Source organism: Sinocyclocheilus grahami, unplaced genomic scaffold, assembly GCF_001515645.1.
Source record: "Sinocyclocheilus grahami isolate Dianchi unplaced genomic scaffold, SAMN03320097.WGS_v1.1 scaffold189.1, whole genome shotgun sequence".
Classification (NCBI taxonomy): Eukaryota; Metazoa; Chordata; class Actinopteri; order Cypriniformes; family Cyprinidae; genus Sinocyclocheilus; species Sinocyclocheilus grahami.
Genome location: NW_015505368.1, coordinates 287,365 through 298,075, shown reverse-complemented (window position 1 = coordinate 298,075; position 10,711 = coordinate 287,365).

The window sequence follows — 10,711 nt, the reverse complement described above, 5'->3', positions numbered from 1 at the left end:
TATATATATATAGTATTGAGTAGAATTTGATTGGTTGCTAGGCCTGTCACGATAACAACTAATATATTGCCCCAGAAATAATTGCGATAAGTGATATTATTGTCATTTTAAAGACCATTTTATGCCACTGAATATATAATCATAATGTAACAGCATAATAATGCAAGAAGGCCTACACTTCCAAATTACAACAAACTATTAATTTTTAAGAATATTTAGATCATGGAAATTAAGTATCAAAATATTAGATACCTTAAAAACTTGAATAAATAGTAAATAAACATTTTCTAACAAAAGTGCAAAGTAACAAGTAGAAAAAAAGAAAAATGCACAAAGAACTTGTATGGAGATTTTTCCTTCTACAGATTTTTTTCCTTTTCTCTGTAATTAAGGGTGCACACTATTGCTGAAAAACACAATCACTACTTAGCAGTCAGATGTCTGTATTCACAAAGGCACAGATCCCTAAACAAGGCCATATCTGCAGATGAAACTTTGTTTGTAGATGCATTTTTTAAATTTGAACTAGCACCTCATGACTACACCACATTTTGTACGAGAAGCTGCAAAAGACACAGGCGCAAGTGGAATGTACAAAACATGGTGACATAAATTTTTAAGTAAATATAATATATTGCGTCACCAGAAATTATTGAGGTCATGTACATATATTGCGCGATATATTGATTATTGCATATTGGTCGCACAATTTTTGACATCAACAGCCAATATGGGAAGCGTTTAAGTCTATTAATTTTGCTACTCTCACTACAGTTAATTTATTTAATTATTTGCATTTCGCATCCTTTAAATCCGTCCCTCCCGAACCTATAACAAAAGTGTCCCTCTCGGGTCAAAATGACCCGAAGGCCAAAAATTACACTAATTTTATTTTTTGTCCAGAAAGCTTATACTGTTCCATTTTTATAATTTTTTCCCTATTTTTTATGTAGGGTTTTTTTTTTCTTTGTGATTTTTATTTTATTCACATTAAATTCTGGATATTTTTATGAAAATTAGCATATTTTATAAATAGTTTCACCAAAAAGAAAAAAAACAAAGAAAGACACAATTTCTGCATATTTATACTTTAAACATGATCATCCATCAGGACCTGGGTCACTGAGTGTCTCTGATGCCATCTGGTGGGGGAAAATTACATAAAATTGCATTTTTACAGCCACTAGAGGGTCCTATAGAACCCTATGGAGATTCTTAAATGAGCCAAACAAGTGAAATGTTTAAAACTACATCAACTTGAGGCTTCATTAAGCTTTCAGATATATATCAAAACATAAAAAAACTACATTTTGTAAAAAAATAAAAATAAATGATATGTATACTGATTTTTAATCCAAACACATGCATATTCATACAGTTTTATAAATATGTAATACATATAAAAGATACATTTAAACATATAAATATGATATAAACTCATTGGTCTCCACCCCATCACTCAGATTTAACTGTGTTAAGTCAAAGAAAAATTAATAATGACAGTCATTTCCCTGCAGAAACAAAAATAAGAGGGATCATGAAAATTGCATGTTATGTTTTATTTAGTACTGTCCTGAATAAGTTATTTCACATAACAGATGTTTACATATACTCCACAAGACAAAATAATAACTGAATTTATAAAAATGACCCCATTCAAAAGTGTACATACCCTTGAATCTAAAATCTCTCTCTCTCTCTCTGTCTCTCTCTCTATATATATATAGATAGATAGATAGATAGATAGATAGATAGATAGATAGATAGATAGATGTGTGTGTGTGTGTGTGTATATATCAAAGAAAAATTAATAATGACAGTCATTTCCCTGCAGAAACATCACACAAGCTATAATGTGTTTCAATGGGAGTGTGTGTGTGTGTGTGCCTGTGTGTGTGGATAGGTGAGTTTTTTGTGCATTGAGGACATTCTGCAGTCTCAGCCCTTTGTTTGGGTATGCATCTTTTCTGGATTGTGTCAGATTTTGTATAGTCAAAAAAATCAAATAAATGAGAAAGTGCTGTTTTTTTTCGGACATTCCATTCATTCCTATAGCCGGGTCAAAATGAATGTAATACTTGTGGGTGTAATACTTTTTTTATTACACCCACCTAGAATCCTCGAATCGACTGAATTTTTTTGGTGTGTGTGCTCCATGCTCAAGTGTGACAAAATTAAATAAAAATAAATTAATTAATAATAAAATAAAAAATTCAATAAAGTTTTTTCGTAAATTCCATGCTTTTCCAGTGGCGGGTCAATATGACCCACGAGGGACACTTTTGATACTTTTTTTTATAGCACACACATAAACTGCTCGAATTCACTCGAATTGTTTTTCATGTATTCCCAGTTTAAGTGTGACAAATGTAACAAAGTCTCATACCATAAAAATCAACGCTCGATTTAAAAAATAATCTTTAAAAATTAGTTTTGGGTCAAAATGACCCGAGGGACGGATGAGGGTTAAGAACATTTTTCAGAATCACTGCTATATAAAATTCAGTAATGGTACTTCATATTTTCACCCTCTTTGCAATGTCTATTAAAGTACATAGCAGCTTAATGGTTTGTGCTTTAATTTAATAGTCCACTCATACACTGAATGGTGTCTGAATAGCATGCGTCGCGCTCAACGCAAAGGTCTGCAGTCTTAAATCATATTAGGAATGTGGTTTAATCAGAGCTCTTTGGATCTAGCCTTTTGACAGGCAACTTTGGCACTTTGCTACTCTAGAAAAGCTTTGGCTACTGTTATTAGCAATAACATTGTATCTTAAATGACCAGTATCATATCACATGTTAGAATCAGCGCAATGGATTATGGGAAGTTGCTGACTGCTTGACCCACAGAGTTTTAAATCAAACTTCATGTGATGTAAAGTTATGTGTGACCACTGAAGTGGCCCACCTGCAGCCGTCCTAACATAAACATGGACGCTAGTGTCTCAACATAGACTTCTCCTATTTCGGGACAGCTGCGGCCCACGCACACCCACAAACCCCTTTAAATCCTTGCTTAATCTCAAATCCTCGTTGTGGCCTTCGGATGGCTTGTTTGTGCCATACAGAGGCTACAGGCAACTTTTTCCACAGCTAGTATTTATCAAGTTAGCTAGACGGAGGTCATAGAACTGAAATATTAGCACAGGAATAAACCCAAAACAGCTGCGATACTTTCAGCTAAGCATAATGCAGACTGGGGTAAACTGTGCGATGCGTCTTTAGCGGTTTACGCACGCCAGATACCATCATGTCTGTTTTAAATCAACTTCAGAATATATTTATGCTCTTATTAAACATTCCTTCGCCTTAATCCTGTAATTGAGCAACAGGTTTTCTTCTTTCAGCACTCCGAATAGGTTTGGAAGCAATGAATTCCCAGCGCTGCCAAGGAGATGCACTGTCTAGTGTTTCACTGTCACCTGCTGCAGTCTCTGTGTAACGCGGGTCTGTAATTAGACTGAACGGTTCTGGCTTCTGAATTCACTGGCCTTTGACAACAAGCCCAAATTCCTCCTACCCCTTTTGCTTAGCTGGTGATTCAGGAACAAAATGTTTTCCTTGGCCTGCTACCTCGCAAATGTGCTGGCGACCCTTTGGCTTGCAGTGAGGAGAAGGGGGGATTTCAGCCGATTGGACATGGTCCATAAATCAACACCCACATCCTTCTAGAACACAGGGAGAATGAGCTGAGGAGTTAAGGGGGTACAGGGGTGTGTGTTTGGGTATTTGACTGTGTCAAGGACAAACGTTTGTATGACACACACTGCTGTTCAAAAGTTTGGGGTTGGTAAGATGTTTTTTTTAAAGAAGTCTTGGTAACACTTTAGAATAGGGACCGATTCTCACTAATAACTATTTGCTTATTAGCATGCCTATTTTTAACATATTGGCTGTTTATTAGTACTTATAAGCACATATTCTGCATAACCATATTCTACATCCTTAATCCTAAACTTAAGAACAACCTTACTAACTATTAATAAGCAGCAAATTAGGAGTTTATTTAGGCAAAAGTCGTAGTTAATGGATTGCTAATGGCGAGAACTGGATCTTAAAATAAAGTGACCGAAGTCTCTTATGCTCACCGAGGTTGCTTTTATTTGATCAAAACTGCAGGAAAATGGCAACAATGTGAAATATTATAATGATTTTAAATAGTTGTTTTCAATTTTAATATATTTTTAAATGTAATTTATTCATGTGATGGCAAAGCTGAATTTTCAGCAGCCATTACTCCCTGTTTTTACTGTTAGAGTTAAGTTAGGCCCTTTAATATGCTGATTTGGTGCTCAAAATATTTCATAATATTATCAATGTTTAAAACAGTTGTGCCGCTTAATATTTTTGTGCAAATGGTGATACTTTCACATCAATAAAGCCATGATGCATTCTTGAATGAATGGAAAGTTCAAAAGAGCAGCATTTAAAAAAAAATATATATATATATATATATACAGTATTTCTTGTAACATTATAATTGTCTTTACTTTTGATCAGTTTAATGTGTCCCTGCTCAGTTAAAGTATTCAGTGCTCAATTACTTTCTCTTAAAAATAACAATAATAAATAAATAAAAATACTAACCAAACTCACTTTTACTTTAATTATATATTATATATTACAATTTAGAACCCAATTTTCATGGTCAAGTCACATTCCTAATACATCAATTACCTACATGTTGTTGACTATCTTGTTTTGCTCACAAATATGCCACATCATGGAAGTAAAAAGGTTTGTGAACACTGTTTCAGATGTACTGTATATAAATAGCTATTTGTGTTTGTGGGTAAAGGACTGACTTTTCATGTGTTGATGTTAATTTGTGTGAAGAAGATAAAGTAAGAGAGAAAGTTAAGGTAAAGTTATTCATTACTGGCAGCTGGAAGTATTCAGAGTTACTGCAGAAAGTGATAAAAGTACCAGCCCAGACCTTAAGATAACTTTAGCTAGAGAGAGAGAGAGAGAGAAAGGGGACTTTCTCTTGACAGTGGTCTGGCTTGTAAACCAGCACTGAGGCCAGCAGGAAGTCTAACTTGTTTTGACTTCACGCTCCTTGGCTAAGAATAAAACCAGCCTGGGCTGGTGTTGCTTCAGACATGCAGTATTCTGCCCAACATGCTTTTATGTCTGTTTTACTTATAAGAAATCTGATATGTTAGGGGATTTACATATCAATTACACTTTTTGAAATGTCAAAGAGGACCCGATTAATTGTTTTATTCATTTTTTTATTTGACATTTTTTTAGAAATCAGAAAAGGAAACTTGCATTTTGATTGGTATTTTCCTGAAACTTTTGAAAAACTTCTATATTTGTGTGACCTTTGGCACTCAAATACAGTAACTTACAGGGGCTCACATTTTTGTTTCAAACATTTGGCAGAGGAATAGTTCCTGCTATAAACCCACGTTTCAAACAGACAAGAAAGAACAGGTGCTTAAGAAAGTTCAGTGTTATAGAATACCTGACCTTGCAGTGACTTCAAGACATTTTTTATTCTGTCCCACAGTCTTTTAGACTGCTTACAGACATATCATTTTATCAAATACAAATTCGGTTTAATTTTATTTTAATGGTTTAATTTAATGTGTATATTGCTTTATAATTGTATTTGTTTTACGTTATAATTTATATTTTATCTTGTAATATAATTTCAAATGTAATTTATATTTTTCAAATAATCACATTTTAATATTTTAGTTAAAATAATAAGTATTTTGCTGAAGAAGTCAAGTCAGTAAATCAAGACAATGCTTTCAACAGGTCATTTGGTTGGATTTTGTAACCTTTCAACATATGGAGGGCCTCAGGGTTGAGGCCAAGGAGAAGACAAACCTATAAAGTGAGAGAGACAGAGTGAGCCCTGTGTCATAGTTCTGTCTTTACCATCTTCACATGTCTGAAACCAATTATGGCGGTGGATTTGCGTGTGATTTCTTCCCTGTGATGAGTATCCTATACATCTGTGTTTCAGTGGAGAAAAAAAAGAGTCTCTCATGTTACTGCAAGAGCATGTTGGAGCATTTAGATATTTGGATTTTTGAGTACATATATATATATGTATCAAACTGAAAAATGTTGGAGACCAGATGGGTCTATCAACCTAAAAAATAATAGAAGGCATTCAAAATAGCCATGCTTGTTTAAAGGGATCATATCAAGAGGAATCAAATGTTCCTTATCTTTTGAAGTCATTTTTACAAGATAGAGATTGTTATCGTTGTTATCATTGACTCACTCCTATGTTGTTTCAAACCTGTATGACCTGTATATTATAAAGAATGTTTTAACTGTCCATACGTCAGTGGAGTCTAAAACAACATTGGGATGAGCTATCCCTGTAAAGACACTGCAGAAAATGTATTCTAAGGGCCAGAAAGAAGGTAGAAAATGGCCATGTATACCTAAAAGTTTCCAAAAAAGACGAGTCACGACGAGGCGTTCCCCATAGCGACCCCTAGAGGACGCAGTGTCTCGTTCCCTACTCAGGGAACCATGGTTACATAAGTAACCCGAGACGTTTTTGATCATAAGGTTTGTTTTAATGCTCAAACCAGCTGCAATGATTATACATACAGTCAAACAGTATTGTGAAATATGAGAATTACTATTAATAATAAATATTATCTATTTTAATATATTTAAGAAAACCATGATTCACTACCATTCATAGGTAGGTAAGTAGGATGATCAAAAGTGACATTAAAGACATTCATAATGTAAAATATATATATATTCAATAAATGCTGTTCTTTTGAATTTTCTATTTATCAGAGAACCCTGAAAAAAGTGTCATGGTTTCCACAAAAATATATAAAGCAGTACAACATTGATAACATTGGTTTGGGACACCAATTATTTTAAACCTTGATAATAAGAAATGTTTGTTAAGCACCATATCAGCCTCTTAGGCCCAATCCCAATTCTACCCCTCAGCCCTTCCCCTTTCCCCTACCCCTCTGTTTTGCGCGTTCACGTGAAGGGGTAGGGGTGTCTAGATTCTCTTTTGGTTGGAGGGGTAGGGGTAGGGGAAGGGCCAGATAGCCCTTCAAACGAAGATTTTTTGGGACCACACTTCAAACGAAGGGGTATGAATTATCTCAGCGTAAACCGGCTTCAGGGGCAACATGGCTGCCCGAGCGAACAAAAAGACAAATAAATGTAAGCATTTTTGGCATTAATAAAGATTTGAACGAAAAGTAATCATTTGTTTTATGTTACATTCAATCGTGAGTTCATATTTACGGTCATGTTACTCAAGAAATGTTTGCAAAAAAATCGCTAATATTTGCTAACTAACGTCATATCATTATAGACTGCACGATAGTGCCACAACATATTTTCGTGTCTGATCAGGGTGATAACCACCATAGACATTGAGGGGGGCTAGTCCCCCCAATAATTAGAAATCGCTAAACCCTTTTCTCAAATATTGCCAATTCGAGAGAGAGAAAGAGAGAGGGAGAGAGAGAGAGATGAAAGTTGTGTGTATGCGCATTTGTGCGTTTCTGTTTTTAGAGTGAGTTTACTTAAAAAAACTGCGATTTTATCCTCTCGTTGCTGGAAAATATAATGTATCGATTCAGTATTTAAACTGTTATTAATAAAAGTCGTGGGGCAGCGTTGACAAGTTTCTTTTCTCCTGGATGTGTGAGCTGCGCGATCTCCGATATATATATATATATATGTATATGTGGGTGTGTGTGTGTGTGTCAGTAAGCAGCGCATTAATATAGAACAGTAATTAAAGGCTCTAATGTACACAGCACACCAGTATAGGTGTGTGTATTGTAGGAGCTAGACGACGTATGATGACATGTGGCGTATAGTAGTGGTGTCCCAATTCTTAGGGGAATATTTTCACCCCTACCCCTTGACACTCTGTTTCAAGGGGGAAGGGGTAGGCGGAGGGGTAGGGGAAGGGGAAGGGGTATAAAATAGAATTGGGATTGGGCCTTAGTATGATTTCTGAAGGATCATGTCTGTAGGCTATATATACATTTAATTTGAAGACCATCCATTTCATATGTCTACAAGCACAGGACATGATTATTAAATTCAGCATGCCATTTCTACCATTCATAGTTTCATAGAGAAGCGTAGTCTCCAGATCCAAGGGCACTGGTCTTACCGCTTCATGCACAGACCCTTTCAAAGTGTGTTGATCTTGATTGCTAACTGACCTTACAGAGTGACCACCTTTCACATGCTTGACAATCATGGAAAAAGCACTGCCGGCACACAGACATAGGTTTTGAAAGGTGTATGACATGCAGTACATCTTTAAAGAATTGCTTTTTTTCTAGAGGACATTTCACTATAATTCCATTTCAGTGGCAGCAGTAATCAAATGGACAGATGAAAAGTTTTGGGGCGCGGGTCGTGTCATGGCTCTTCTGAGGCAGCTTCTGATGGCTAAATCTAGCCTCAGCCTCAGCCCTGTCCCAAGTTCAAAGGAAAGATATGTCTCTTCACATGAGCTCTCGCAACTGAGAGGATAGAATTCAGACATCTAGCTCAATATTTTGGGGGAAAAAAAAGAAAAAAAAACATCAATCCTCACTGGATGAAATATGATATTTCAAGGTACGACCCAATGTGTATTTCCATAGGCATATTGTATTTAATTTACACTGCCCTTCAAAAGTTTGGGGGCAGTAAGATTTTTTTAATGGTTTTGAAAGAAGTCTCTTATGCTTTACTTAATTTTTCTTATTTACTTTATAAGTAATAATATAAATAATATAAATAGAAAATATAATATAAATATTAAAATAATATAAATACAATTAAAAATAACAGCTTTCTATTATAATTTTTTTTAAATGTAATTTATTCCTGTGATGTCAAAGCTCCATTATTTTTTCAGTGTCACATGATCCCTCAGAAATCATTCTAATATGCTGATTTTGTGCTAAATACTACTACTACTACTACTAATAATAATATTTTATTTTATTTTATTTTATTTTACTTTACTTTACTTTACAATATTTTATTTTATTTTATTTTACTTTACTTTACTTTACTTTACTTTACTTTACTTTACTTTACTTTACTTTACTTTACTTTATTTTATTTTATTTTATTTTATTTTATTTTAGAGAACAGGTTTTTTTGTGGAAACCATGATATATTTATTAAGGATTCCTTGATGAATAGAAAGTTCAAAAGAACAGTTTTTATTTGAAATATACATTTTGTAACATTATAAATGCCTTTACTGTCACTTTTGGTCAATTTATTTACCCTTGCAGAACTAACAAACAAACAACAATTGCCCCTGTAGGGTATATTTAATTGCTATAAATGAAACAAAAATGAAAACATAATAATTATGATCCTGTTACATTTTAAGTTTTACTTTGAAATATTATGTTTCTTTATTTTATTTTATTTTGTTTTATTCATAATCCATACATGGATGGCTTGTTTACATGTGAACCTGTTTCATTATGCAATGCTCATTTCCCCCCTATAAGAAAACCTATAATCTATGTGTTTTATACATTCTCGTATTGATGTGGTTGCATATCCTTTTAATAACAAAATGGCTAAAAAAGTAATCCGAGCTGCATTAAAAAGGTTTGATTTTGTTGATGCAAAATATTATTTTGCCTCCAACCTTTTTGAACTCTGGGGGTTATGATCTAATCACACTTATAATTGGAGATGTTACATAAGAGACATTCCTGTGCGGGAAGGCCATTCAATGTATCCTTTCACAGGGCACAGACCCAGACGTCTCCTCACACCGACACCAGCTATATTTACTTACGTCCTGCTTAAACATGTTTGCACTGGAAACAACCTATTGCAATAGCGCCGGATTATGTGTTGAGATACTGCACGTCTGTAAACAAGAGCAGTGGAGGCTTAAACATGGTTACATTTTTCATGGTACATTTGTTGCTGTTGAAACAGTTTGACTCGAGTTCACAGTCGGGAAGCCCTTGGCCTGCAGTTCTGCTCTAATTGTGTCTCAAGTTAATGGGAAAATAAAAGCACCACATGCTGCAGACATCTGGATTTCTCAATGTAAAGAATGGAGATAAACACGTGTGTATATTCTGGCTTTCGTCCTTTTGATGTGTGAACGTTGTGCAGCTGCCCACTTGTTTTAAGACTTAATGAAATGGCACAAGACCTGCTGGCTGACCTCTGCTTATGTGTTATGCAGCTCACATTAAACTACACGATTAAAAATCAAAGAGCAAACAAAAGCATACTTGAATAACACATGTGCAAAAGATAGTGAAAACAAGAAAGAATCTGTGAAGATGCAAACAAACTTGCAACTGAAATTCTGGCTTTACTGTCATTAGTTGAATTAATAGTGAAAATAAACGCAAACTTGTATAACTGGTATCAGGACAACAATTGTGTCCATTCAGTTTAATTTTAAAAATCAGTCAATTTCTTGATCACTCAAATTTGAATGATTTTATTGCTGAAGTAAAATCTTGCATGTTTGGAATCCAACCCTTTTTTAAAATGATGTAACCTTTTTACATTTTTACAGTTTTTTTATTTTATTTTATTTTAATTTATTTGGTTATTTATTTGTTTATTTGTTTTTCTATCTATTAATTAATTCATTCATTCATATGAGGGTGACATTAACTTTTAGAAACTTTTTTAGCATACTTTGCTACTTTATTTATGTATGTGTCTATCTATCTATCTATCTATCTGTCTGTCT